Source organism: Lygodium microphyllum, chromosome 26 (assembly GCF_053477565.2).
Source record: "Lygodium microphyllum isolate KBCC chromosome 26, Lygodium_microphyllum_v1.1.10, whole genome shotgun sequence".
Classification (NCBI taxonomy): Eukaryota; Viridiplantae; Streptophyta; class Polypodiopsida; order Schizaeales; family Lygodiaceae; genus Lygodium; species Lygodium microphyllum.
Window position 1 is genome coordinate 29843316 of NC_141160.1, and position 12293 is coordinate 29855608.

Sequence of the window (12293 nt, forward strand, 5' to 3'; positions counted from 1 at the left end):
TGATCAAGTGATGAATCCAACAAGGGGTCCATTATTACAGAGGATGTTTATCAATTAACTTTAAATGAACCAATAGAGGCTCAAGAGAGGAGAAGATATGTGGACGTGATTAAGTTAGACCTTGGTATGCTGAATGATTCATGGGCAATTAAATTAGGATACATGCTTAGTTTGGAATAAAGGAAGGACTATGTGTCCTTGATTCAAGAATTTTGTGACATCTTTGCTTGGAATTATGATGAGAGTTTAGAGGTATTCCTCCTAGGCTGGCTATTCATACCATTCCCCTAAACGAAGGTAGCCACCCTATGTGAGAAAAAGTAAGGCGTATGCCTTTCGAACTAAGCAACGAGCTATTTGAGGAGTTGACAAAACTACGGAAAGCTAGCTTGATATTTCTAGTTTAACACATGTAGCGGTGTTCACCAATTGTTATCAGGAAGAATAATAATAATAATATTCAACTTTGTATAGACTTCAAAGAGCTTAATAAGTAGACGCTTAATGAGGACTACTATCCATTACCATTTATTGATAAGATTTTAGATCAATTAGTAGGTAGGAAGAGTAGCAAAGGATGTCTAGGAGTAGCTAGGTTAACAATGCCAAAGGGAATGATCAGCAAGAAGAAGGGTTGTGTGAAGAGAGCAACTTGCAACATTGACACAAGCCTAAAATTAACAAGGGACCAAAAAAATAGATGTCTTTCCTATCATAACATTTGAGCTCTAGTAAGTTTGAGGAGGCCAATGATAGAAGCAAGATAAATATTGAAACTTGGGGTGGACTTATCTTTTTGAGAAGTGTATTTGAGCAAGGCAAAATCATTATTGGAAAGAGTAGGGTGTAGCTTCAATAAACAAGAACATGTCACTATGATCAATAAGAGAAATCTAACATTGATGATGAGATTTGTTTCTTTATACTCTTTGGTTTAGGCTTCACTTTGATTCATCCTTGCATTTCACCTCCTTCAAACATCTAAAGAGAAGTTCACAGGGTTTTTTAAGGAGAATATCATAAACAACAATATACCTAGAGAAGAGGGTAAAGTAGAGTAACTACCAGGTCTAAATATCACAAAGTATTGCAACAGTAGTTGAACTTCAAGCATTAGAATATTTTAGTTTCATGATTCTCTAAGACTTCTAGATAGTTATATGCATGCCATCATGCACAGCTTTAATGGTTCAATATCTTCTTTGATGGCATTTTCACAATTTGAGTAGGGCTACCATTGTTGTAGTCTAGTTATTTTTCTCTAGATTGTGCAACTGATAAGATAGAAGAAAAGATTTTTCTTCATTTTGGGCTTATAGAGGAGACCATAGAGGACTTGTGAAGTGGCATGTAGTGTGAAAAGTGAGAAGAGAAGAAATAGGAGGAGAGCTAGAAAGAGCCGAGAAGAGGGCCCGGTTTCTATTTAGAGGTTGCTAGAGGGGAGGGCCACAAGAGGTAGATGAAAGGGTGGAGGACTATATGTTCTCTAGAGGTGTTGCTAAAGAGAGAAATAGGGGGCTACTATAATAAAAAACATGGGAAGATAGAGAGATACCCTAGATGAAGCTAGAATTAGTAGACAGAGTGACTTTTCTTTTCATAGTGTGATATAATTGAATATGGACATTAGTTATCAAAAACCTTTTTCAAAGAAATGGACTAGATCATGGTTGAGTACTATGTGCTCAAGAAAGCATCATGTATCATCAAAAGAAAGTGTGTGTTCAAGAGGCAAAGATATCAACATGCAAGCATGATTAACTAATGAATAGTCAACTACCTATTGAATGGAGAGCTTCATTTGGATGGATTGGTGTGAAAAATTTGATGATGGATCTAGCCTAAGACCAATTTTGATCAAAAAGTGCAATTTCTTGAATCAACACAATACCTCATAGGCATAGTGGGAGTTGAGAGAGTTGCATGTATCTCCTTTGAAACAAATTGCCCTAGGGTCAAATACTATTCTTCAACAAGCTTTGGGATCATGCAATAGATCTATATGCTAGCTCACTCACATGGCTATCAAGAGCACTATTTTGATCACCTTATGGGTGGGGGCTATATGAGCCAAGTATTCAAACAAGAGACATTAGGTGTAATTTTCATATCAACAAGGAGGCTTGTTCTTAATATGATAGCTAAAGGCTAAGTTTTCTAAGAAATTTGAAACTACGTTGAGCCTTGAGAGGCTACACTAAGTTGACAAGAGAGCAAGAGAACATGAATCAGAGCTGAAGAGAGAGTATCATGCAAAACAAGAGGAGTTATAGGAGTGTCCTCAAGGCTTGTCATCTAGGCCATCACCAATTAAGGCAATTGGTTGGAAAATTGTGTGTTGTAACACAAGACCTATGAGGTAGAATAGGTGAAGATAAGAATTTGCAATGTTTTTAATGGAGACATCTGGGATGCTAGTCAATGAAGTCATAAGAATGTAAAATGTGAACTTATTTGATGAGCATCTTCAATCGTGTTAAACAAAGGTGGTCTATGTAGATGCAAACTATGTCCAATGTTGTAGTAGAGTGGTTGATGGAGCTTTGAGCATCGTGCTAGACCTTGTGGCAAGAGAAGATATAGTCTTTCCACCTTTTGAAGTAGTGAATTACAAGTAAGTGCTTGTCTTCAACTTGATTTTGGTTTATTGTCAAGGTTTATGGTTGCAATGATAGCTAGGTCATCTGATCGTCATTCATAGTCATGCTTGTGAGGGTTTAAGTACAACTAGGTAATGATATAAGGAAACTCTCACAACAGTGTGCAATTGGACATTTGCATGTAGCTATGGACATCTTATATTTGTATGTTAGTCTTATTCTTGTAGACTCTAGTGATCTAGGTAGAGAACTTTCTTTTACACATGATGCTTATGGTATGAGACTTGGATTGTTCTGTGCTTCTTAGTGGAAGTTTGAATAGTAATGTTGTTGCCATACTACTTAAAGTTTATCATAAGCTGGACTAATTGTAATGAGATTCTAGTTGGAATTCAAATTGTCATGCCGTATGTATATGTGTTTTATGTGGGTTGTTGAAAGACCATGTTTATAGGAACCTTTGATTTTGTATGGCCTCATTTTTTTGTAAGTAAAATAGTGAAAATCAATTTTGCTTCCTATTGTGGTTTGAATACAATTGACAAATGTTATGAATCAAGTGAGAAATGTTAACTTGTAGTTAGTCACATTAGAAAACATATTTCTAAGCATTATGATTGACAACATGAGAGTTGTAGTAGCTTGTGGGCCATCAAAGATCTCATGGTTTTGAGGAATAAATTGATTTGGGTAGAGAATTATATTCATATAGTTCACAAGTCGTGAGAAGGAAGAAAGATTACATCTTGACTTGAAAAGACGTGTGATTGTTTTCTAACCTTGAGTGATTGTTACTAACCTTGAGAGCTTGAGTCAAAAACTTTAGCAAATGTAATGTGCCCACCTAAGATGCCCCTAGTAGCATGATTTAGTGGTCCATCAAGATATTTTTCCTAAAGAAATGCCCCTAGATACTTGTTAGAATAACACAAGGTTTGTTGCTTAGGCTCTCTCAAGTCCACTTTCCAAGGAAAGGTTTTGACCATACCCATAAGGATCAACCTAAATTTTGAGTTCCTAAAATAAGCTAAGATTACCTATTAGTTTATCTACATTGGTCTTTGAGTATTTTCTTCTGTCAGATCACTCAAACTGAAGTTGACTCATGCTACACTTGATTCAAGGAGAATAAGAAATGAGGGGGATTATAGGAACATTGACCTCTCTACTCGTAGGGAATAGTCTCACTTTGGTCCCCTAAAATGACAAGGAGTCAGGGTGCTAGCTAATTTCTACTTGGTCAATGTTACCTCTAACATAACACATTGAATTGTTGAGTTGTGAAGAAGCTCTTGGCTCATTGAGACCACCATGCCTAGGATGGATTTTTTGGGAATCTCACCCTCCAACTTTCCTCAATAGGTCTAATTTAGTTAACTAATTACCTAACTTGTTTACATTTGAACATATACAACTAGCTTCTTTAATTAACCTTTTAGATCACAATGTTTATTCACGTAACTTAGATCACAACACACAAACAAAAGAAAATTGTCCTTTGAAAAACATTTTTTATTTATCATATGAAGAGTCTTATACAATTTTCCACCTTCTTTCCATATGGAAGAATGACCCAAAACTCTTATTTCTACCAAGATTCCACCCTTGACTAGTAAGCCTAAGGATCTATTTTACAAAGAGCCTTGCAATATATGAAGCCTTGTATTGGTCAGTGATCTTAGTAAACATATCCACAATCACTAGAATTGAGTTATACCCTCCTTGAACGGAGGGTAATCCAACTACAAAATCCATGTTGATAAATTCCCATTTCATTTGTGGAATGTCAAGTGGTTGGAGCTTTCCTAGCATCTTAACACATTTAGCTTTTACCCATTGTAATCTTATATATTTAGTGACATAATTGAGTGCATCTTCTTTGATCTTCTCCCAGTGATAGCTTCTTCTTATAGCATTGAGAGTTTTTGCATAACTCGAGAGTCCTACAAATGCGGAATCATGGGCTTCCCAAAGTATCTTCTTCTTGAGTTCTTAATTCAATGGGATGTATAATCTTGTCTTGAACTAGACAAGCCCTTCCTCTATAGAGAAGTGCAAATACTTGAGCTTAAGTTTAAGATTTATATCCTTAGCTAGGATCTCTTTTATCATCTATTGATACTTTAGATCCTTAGTTGCTTCTTCTTTTGCCATTTCTATTATCAAATTACTGGGCATTGACACCATAGTTCCTAGAGATCTTGCTTTAGAGGGTTCCTTTGAGATAAGGGCATTGAGAAATCCTTTGTAGCTTAAGGCATTTGCAATGGAATTCTTCTTACCCAACTTGTCATTGATCTCAAAGTCATACTCTTGCAAGACTTTATTCATCATCATTGCCTCATGTCTAGATTTGGCTAAGTGAAGATCCATTTGAGACTTTTATGGTTAGTGAGACTAAAGCAAACTTGTTGCCAAAAAAATAGTGCCTCCATAGTTTGAGAGCATGAATTATAGTAAGTAGATCTAGACCACGGGTAGAATATTTCTTCTCATGAGCCTTTAACTTCCTAAAAGAATAGTCTATCAGATGCCCTTCTTACATGAGTATACAACCTAATACAAGAAAGCTTGCATTGGTCACTTCTTCAAATTATTGGCTCAAGTCAGGTAGTCTCAAGATAGGACTTGTGACTAAGCTTTGTTTAGGCTTTTCAAAACTAGATTGTTCATTGGGAGTCCATATAATAGTAATCTGCTTTTTGAGTAAGTTGGTTAGGGGTGAAACAATTGAGACATAGTTCTTGATAAAGATTATGTACCATTATGTTAAGCCCAAAAAGCTTTGGACTTCCTTAACCATTGTTAGAGGTGCCCACCCTTGTGCATCTGAGAGCTGAATTTTGGGACCCATTTTCGAAGCTCAAAAGTGACCGGGAGGCATATAAGACCAATTTTCATGGAAAATTGAACGGTGGGAGATGGTCGAGTTGGAGTTTTCTTAGGTGGATTTTGACGCCAAGAATCCAATGCAAGTCTTCATTCGTCAATCAGAGGCCATTTGACCCCCCACTTAATCCCCGCAAGGTTTAGCATTCTAAAGCAACTATGTGATCCAGGAGTCAAAAATTGCACAATGGAGACTAGGTCAATAGATTTCAATGCTACGAAGCTGTTTATCAAGTCGAATCTAGAATCCAAATTCATTTGGGCCCCAAAATGCAAACAAAAAAAAAAAAACCACTTGCATGCAGTGTGAAAATCCAAAATTTGAACTAGATATTTTAGTAATTAAGCCTAATGACTTAATTAAAAGGCTTCAAAGACAAAAAACTCAGCGACTGGGGGGGCATTTTTTTTAGTGCCCCCTCATTTCCATTTTTGGCAGCTTTTCAAATGGAGAGAGGCAAGAGGAATGGAGATGGCAACAAGATGAGAAATTTGCATGCTATATACCACTTTAATCCATTCATAAAATGATCAAGGGAATCAAAATTTTAGTTTTTAGTCTTTCTCTCTCCTCTCTTCTCTTGTTGTGTGTTTCCATGGTTAATTCTATGAGAGAAGAGGGTGGGCTAAGATGCGAGATTTTGATCATGGGATGATGCTAGAGCATGAAGGAGTGTAGATCGAGGTTGGAAGGAGTATCAGTGGTTGGCTTTTGGGAAGCATCAACGGGCCTCCAATCATGAGATGCGTATGATATAAAGTATGGTTCTATGAGTAAGTCATAAATTTAATCATTTTCTGAGATAAATTACATTTGTAAATCGTTAGAAATGGTTGCTCTTGGTTGTTAATGCTATAATCTATCAAAAATATTAAGAAAATCAAGAAAATTTGATCATTTAATAATTTCTTTATAAACACGCAAGACTCGCAACATTGTAGTTTTAAGAAAAATCATGAGTTTTTTGGGGTTTTGTTGTTAATATGGTGTTCACATGGGACGGAATGTGACAAAAAACTAAATTTCATTAAACTTAATCACTCCAAATTATTAAATCAGAAAATACCAATATTTATCAATAAATAAATAGAGAAAATTAGGGAAAAGTTATAAAAATTAGGTTTTTTGAGTCCAAAAAATAGAAAAATTTACATTTGTGTTTGTGAATATATGATAAGGTTGAGGCATGAGGGTGAGCCTCAATGTAGCACTATCTTTATGTTAAAGTGGGTATTTTCTACTTTTATGAAGGAAAAATACATCAACAAATGTTCTCTAAACTTACCACCGAATGCACAACCTTAAGGTATAGGGAGAAGGGGGGTGTTTAAGGGTTGGTGATACACGAAACTCCAATTTTTTTAAAATGCATAGCATATAGGACACGTGGGTTTTTAAAAATTAAGAGGGTACGATAGCACGAGCATGCTCGGTGTGGCCCTATGCAACACAACAATCTTGTTTAGAGTAAAAGCATGAAAAGAAATGTTTTTTCATGTTCACAAGGTTGATTGTGGATGAAAAATTTGTTTGAGAATTACGAATCATACGCAATTGAATTGCATGCAACACATGGTATCATCCTAGATACACAACAATTGTTTTCATGAACATTGGCCTATGTTGATGTAATATCTCCTGTGGGCCGTGAGACCCACTCCTTTTTTTAACAAATTTAAACAAAAAAAGTTTACATCCCCCCCATCAACACCGCCAGCTGGCGGAGGGAGCGGGGAGCTCAACGCGTAGTCAATGTAGGTAAAGGAAAAGATCTTGACGGCAAGGGGGAGATGATGTGGTGGCGATGGAGCTGCCAAGGATCACAACGGCATCCATGAAGATGACAATGACGATGATTTTAATAGGCAGAGAGGCACATGTGTACCACCTCCAATCCCCCCACTACTCCTTCCCTTCCCTTAACTAGTGCCATGGCGGCAGGCAATCTGGGGTCCTGTGAAGTTAAGGACCCCTTATCACAGTGTTCCCCCCCCCCCCCCTCCCCCAAATTAATACCCATCTTTTCCCTATAAAATTCCCTCCTTAATCAAGGGATAACACGATATTCTCCTCCCCCCTGTTGCCAATTCATGAAGGAGAGAGAGAGAGAGAGAGAGAGAGAGAGAGAGAGAGAAGAGTGCTCAAGGAAATCTCCCTCTTTCCCTATCTTGAAAAGAGGATACAACTTCCCTCCCTTCCTTGCGATTCCCGTGAACTCTCTGTCAACTACCCCTCTACATGGCAAAAGGTTGCAGAAGTTAAGCAAAGCGTAGGTAGCTCCGGCACAAGGGAGTGTTTCAAGAGAGGCGAAGGTCGCATTCCAAGCTCCAAAATGGCCCCGAAGCGCAAACTCTCCCAAGTACCCAAAAAGGCCGCAACCATGAAAGGAGGATCAAGCAAAGATGTCACTACTAACATGAATGGAGTATCAAGTATATACGCTAATTCAACACTCCAAAACCAGTTACTATTACGATGTCGAGCTTTATGAACGGAACAGTAAAGCATAATCATTGTAGAAATAAGTCATGCTTTTGCATCGCGTAATTTTCATAATTGGAAAGGTAGTTGTAAAGGCTTGAATCAAGTTCATGATGATCATGTTTTGCAGCAAATCAATTAAGCATCTATGGGTTGTTGCAATACTAAGTTGATTATTAGTCACAAATTTTTGGGAGTGTATCTTAGGTTACCAATATATAAATATGCAAAATATGTAAGACAGTGTAAGGCAATGGCATCCTATAAACCATTAGAGAGGGTTGGCTTGCATTTACGTTAGGCATGATGAATTCACGTACCTCGCACAAAGAAAGATATAAGTAACAATTTATGATTTGCATAAGTTCATTGAAATGAATTTCCAAGAATAGAAATTCTGCATTGCATCATCAACTCAAGAAAGACTTGCATCTAGATATGCGTGGCATTGTGGAGAGTTTCAATTGCACTACATGATAGAGATTCATCCTAAAAGGTAGATTTAAGATGTGTATGCAAATTGTTAAGCTTAATTACAAGAGACAAGTCGATAAGTGAAATCCTAGGTGATAGGCAAGGCTAGGGTTTAATTGTAACTAAGTCAAATTATTGTTACGATCATAGGTTGACTTAGAGTCAAGTAAACATGCTTGTTGGTTTCCATCCTAGCAACTAGCCATGGTAAGTCCAATAACACTCTTAGAGGTATCATTTTAAGCCATGATAGAACTCGATGTCAACACAAGAAAACTTGATGTCAACACAAGAAAACTCGATGTCAACACAAGCCATGATAGAACTCGATGTCAACACAAGAAAACTCGAATGTCATACTCGTAAGAAAGAATGACCATTTTCCACATGGCATTCGCAACTACTCAAGGATTGCAAAGGGCTTAGTCTACTCTTGGCTTGTAGAAGGAATGAACAAAAGCTAATGTTATGAATTCTTAAGGGAGTGAAACCCTAGGGTAAACTTAGAGACCCCAATAAAGTTCTCAAGAGAAAAATGGTTATCAAATGACCAATTGAAATCCTAGATTGAATTATCTAAGATATGTGACCCCAAGACAAGAACCTCAGTAAAAAGGTTAGCAAATTAGGGCAATTACCACTCGAAAATATTGGATATAAATCCAATGGCGTAATTGCTGGCTCCTATTTGAATAAGAATGAGGGTCAGAACGAGGGTATTCCCTACCCCTCAGAAGGCCATTGCAGTTGACACCAAGGCAAGAAAAACTCCAAAAGGGTGAACGCTAAGCGTATAAAAAATAGAAACTCCGCCTTAGCAGATGTCCTATGCACTCGCCATCATTGTTATTTGTGCTTGTACATTTAGGAACACCATCTGTGAAAGGATTATATAACCCAAACTCAGAAAAGAAATTGGAATAATGAATCAAGTTAAATTCATGGAGGGTATCCCAAGCCACCCCCAGCTGGCGGCCAACCCTAGCCAAGGGGGTTCTAAAAAACCATGACAGGAACATGGAATGAACCCACCACGAGAGGTCTCTCCATGGATTAGTTTGAACGTAGGAGGACTCTTGGATGCCAGGGGGACTCTGGCTATAAATTCCCTCCCTTCGAGTCCTACTCAAATAATCTACGTGACTCGAGACGCATTCATGAGGCCCTATTACTAGTGCAAGGATGGAAACTTGGAGGAAACAAGACGCATTCTCACGGATTGCAAGAATCGTCCTTTTTGGACAAGACTTATATCTAAGTTAAAATGCTAATATAAAGTTTACGTCCAAGGAACCTGTCTAAACTGTTTTCGTGTCAGTGCCATAAGTTACGCAAACTAACCCTGTTCCCTAAAAGGCTTAATTAAGGAAGTTGATTTTAAATGTCACACATAAATGTGATAGGACCTAATTAGAAAACTAAAGAATGCCTATTAAGGGAAGTGGGTGGGCAGAACCCCCGACGGGTCCGTCCTATGGTAGGGTGGTCTCCCAGAGAACTGGGAGGCTTTTTAGAAGGTTCTATAGTTGTATGAACTTTAGGTATTATTAGGTTAGAACCTGATTCATGCCATTTTAGGGGATGCGAATGGGACTATGCCTTACAGTAGAGAGGTTGAGTAATGCATCCCTCTTGTTTCTCATTCTCTTTGAACCAAGTGCGGCATGGGTCAGTTTTGGATTGGGTATCTCTACGTAAAGTAGAATGTCCAAGACCCAACACTAGAATGCTGTCAAGAGACCTTGACCACTAGGAACCCAAGTTTTAGGTCGATCCTAGTGGGTTCGGCTGCGAACGTTTCGTTACGAGGGCAGACTCAAGAAACCCTAGACGTGAAAAACCTCGTAACATTCCATGGGAGTGTCGTGCGGTGTCACTTAGATTAGTCTCTTGATGAACTGCTAAAACGTGCTTGGACAACCATTAGGCGGGCACGTTACAGTTGGTATCAGAGCAAACCAACGAATAAACAATCAGGATAGGAATAAATCGGGAAGAGTGAAGTGATATTCTCACTAGAAAATATTTTTTCTCCTGACTTGTGGATTGTTGCCACTTCTAGACCTATGAAGCATGGAGCACGTTCCTTGTATTTCAAATCATGTTCAAGATGGCTATGAACTCTTCAAGTTATCACAAACAATCCGACATGATGGGGATCCTAGATTGACTCTACAACCCCTCACCGCTATATGCGAAAAGGCATTGGACTTGGAGCGCAAGAGGGTATTGCTACATAGATGCCAACTAACTCGCCTATCTTCAAAACAATTTGAAGAGGTTAAAATGGTTGGAGACTTGAAGATCATCAAGTTATTCATCTTCCATGAGGCACGTGTGAATTGGATCCTACACATTGGATGCCAGCAAGTAGAACAAACTCACTACATCTATGAGGAGGTGGTCAAAGTCTTTCTAGGAGAGAGAATTAAAGTAATGGGGTGAAACAAACATCATGGCTATCAAAAACAGGGATTTCTTGAACTTCCCATGACTTACCGCTTCCTGAGAATCCATTCCCCAAATTCATATTACTATTCCGTCCCTGTAACTGAATCCAATAGGGAATTATTAACTTGGCGTTGATGTATCTCTTGAAAAGAAAATCATCCCAACCAATCTCTATCTATTCCCAAATAATTGTACTTGAGGCTTACTCTCCTTTATGGATAAACAAGAATTCTATGATTATTTGATTTGTCACAAAATAGTGATGAAAAATAATTTGCGCACTGATTTAAGTTGCGTAGAGATGTGTTAACACAATCCTGACATGAAAGTTTAAATTGAAACCATATACAACCCCAAACATAGAACCATAATCTTGTTCCCGCACTAAGGCCGGCGAGGCACAAGAGAAGAAGTTTCTTTGGTGAGGATCTATATATTCTTGGATCATACAAAACAAGAAAAGAGTGGAGTTTGTGCATTATGTTTTATATGTTGGAGCGACGCATCTTGGGGCCGATACCTGAGGTATAGGAGAGTCACAATGGAGCCGCGGCAATTAGCTAAGGGGAGCTTCTTGATGTTTGTGTTATGAGGCAGAATGCCTATATGTTATGGGATCTCCCTCTGGGGAGAAGGGAAGGTAAATGTTGGATTAAATATCAATTACAAATGCATAATTAAGTCTATCCAATGTACATCGGCGTATTGCAGACGCTCCTGGCCTACAAGGCCGTGTGGTGGGGTTGTTTGTTGTGTGCATGAGGTCCGGCTAGTGTTATAGCCAGTGCTAGCCTATTTTAGGTCCCATCAGTGGTGCATTTTTTAGGAGCCACCAATAAGTAGTGGTTTCAAATCTAGGGTTTCTAGGGACCAAATAGTTGGTTTATGTCCTTTGACAAGAACCGTCAAGCCAAAATACAAAAAGCAAAACATGCTGAGAGGGATAGATGTTGGTTGGAGATTTTAAGGCATTATTCCCCTCAAAGAAGCAACCCACTATGCATAAGCGGCAGTGGTTCTAATAACCTAAGTGTCATAAGTAGCCCTTTGAGTGCAAGTGGAAGTCTTAGCACTTCCCCAGTTCTAGTCAATCAACCCACTTCAAGTGGGGGTGTAGTTTTACCTACACAAACTCCTGTTGTCAATCCGATTGTAGCCATGGCACAACCATTGCAATTCCAGCAGGGACACCGGATTTACTGATATTAGGAGCACCTTTGCCCATCTTCCATGGGTTAGCAGAAGAAGATGGAGAACTCCATATTAAGGAGTTTCAAATGCTCATGTTCAATTATCGAATCCAAGACGAAGGACACCTAATGATGTTCTTCAATATGATGTTAAAAGAAAGGGCAGCAGTATGGTATCATAGTTTAGAGGCCGGAACCATAACTAGC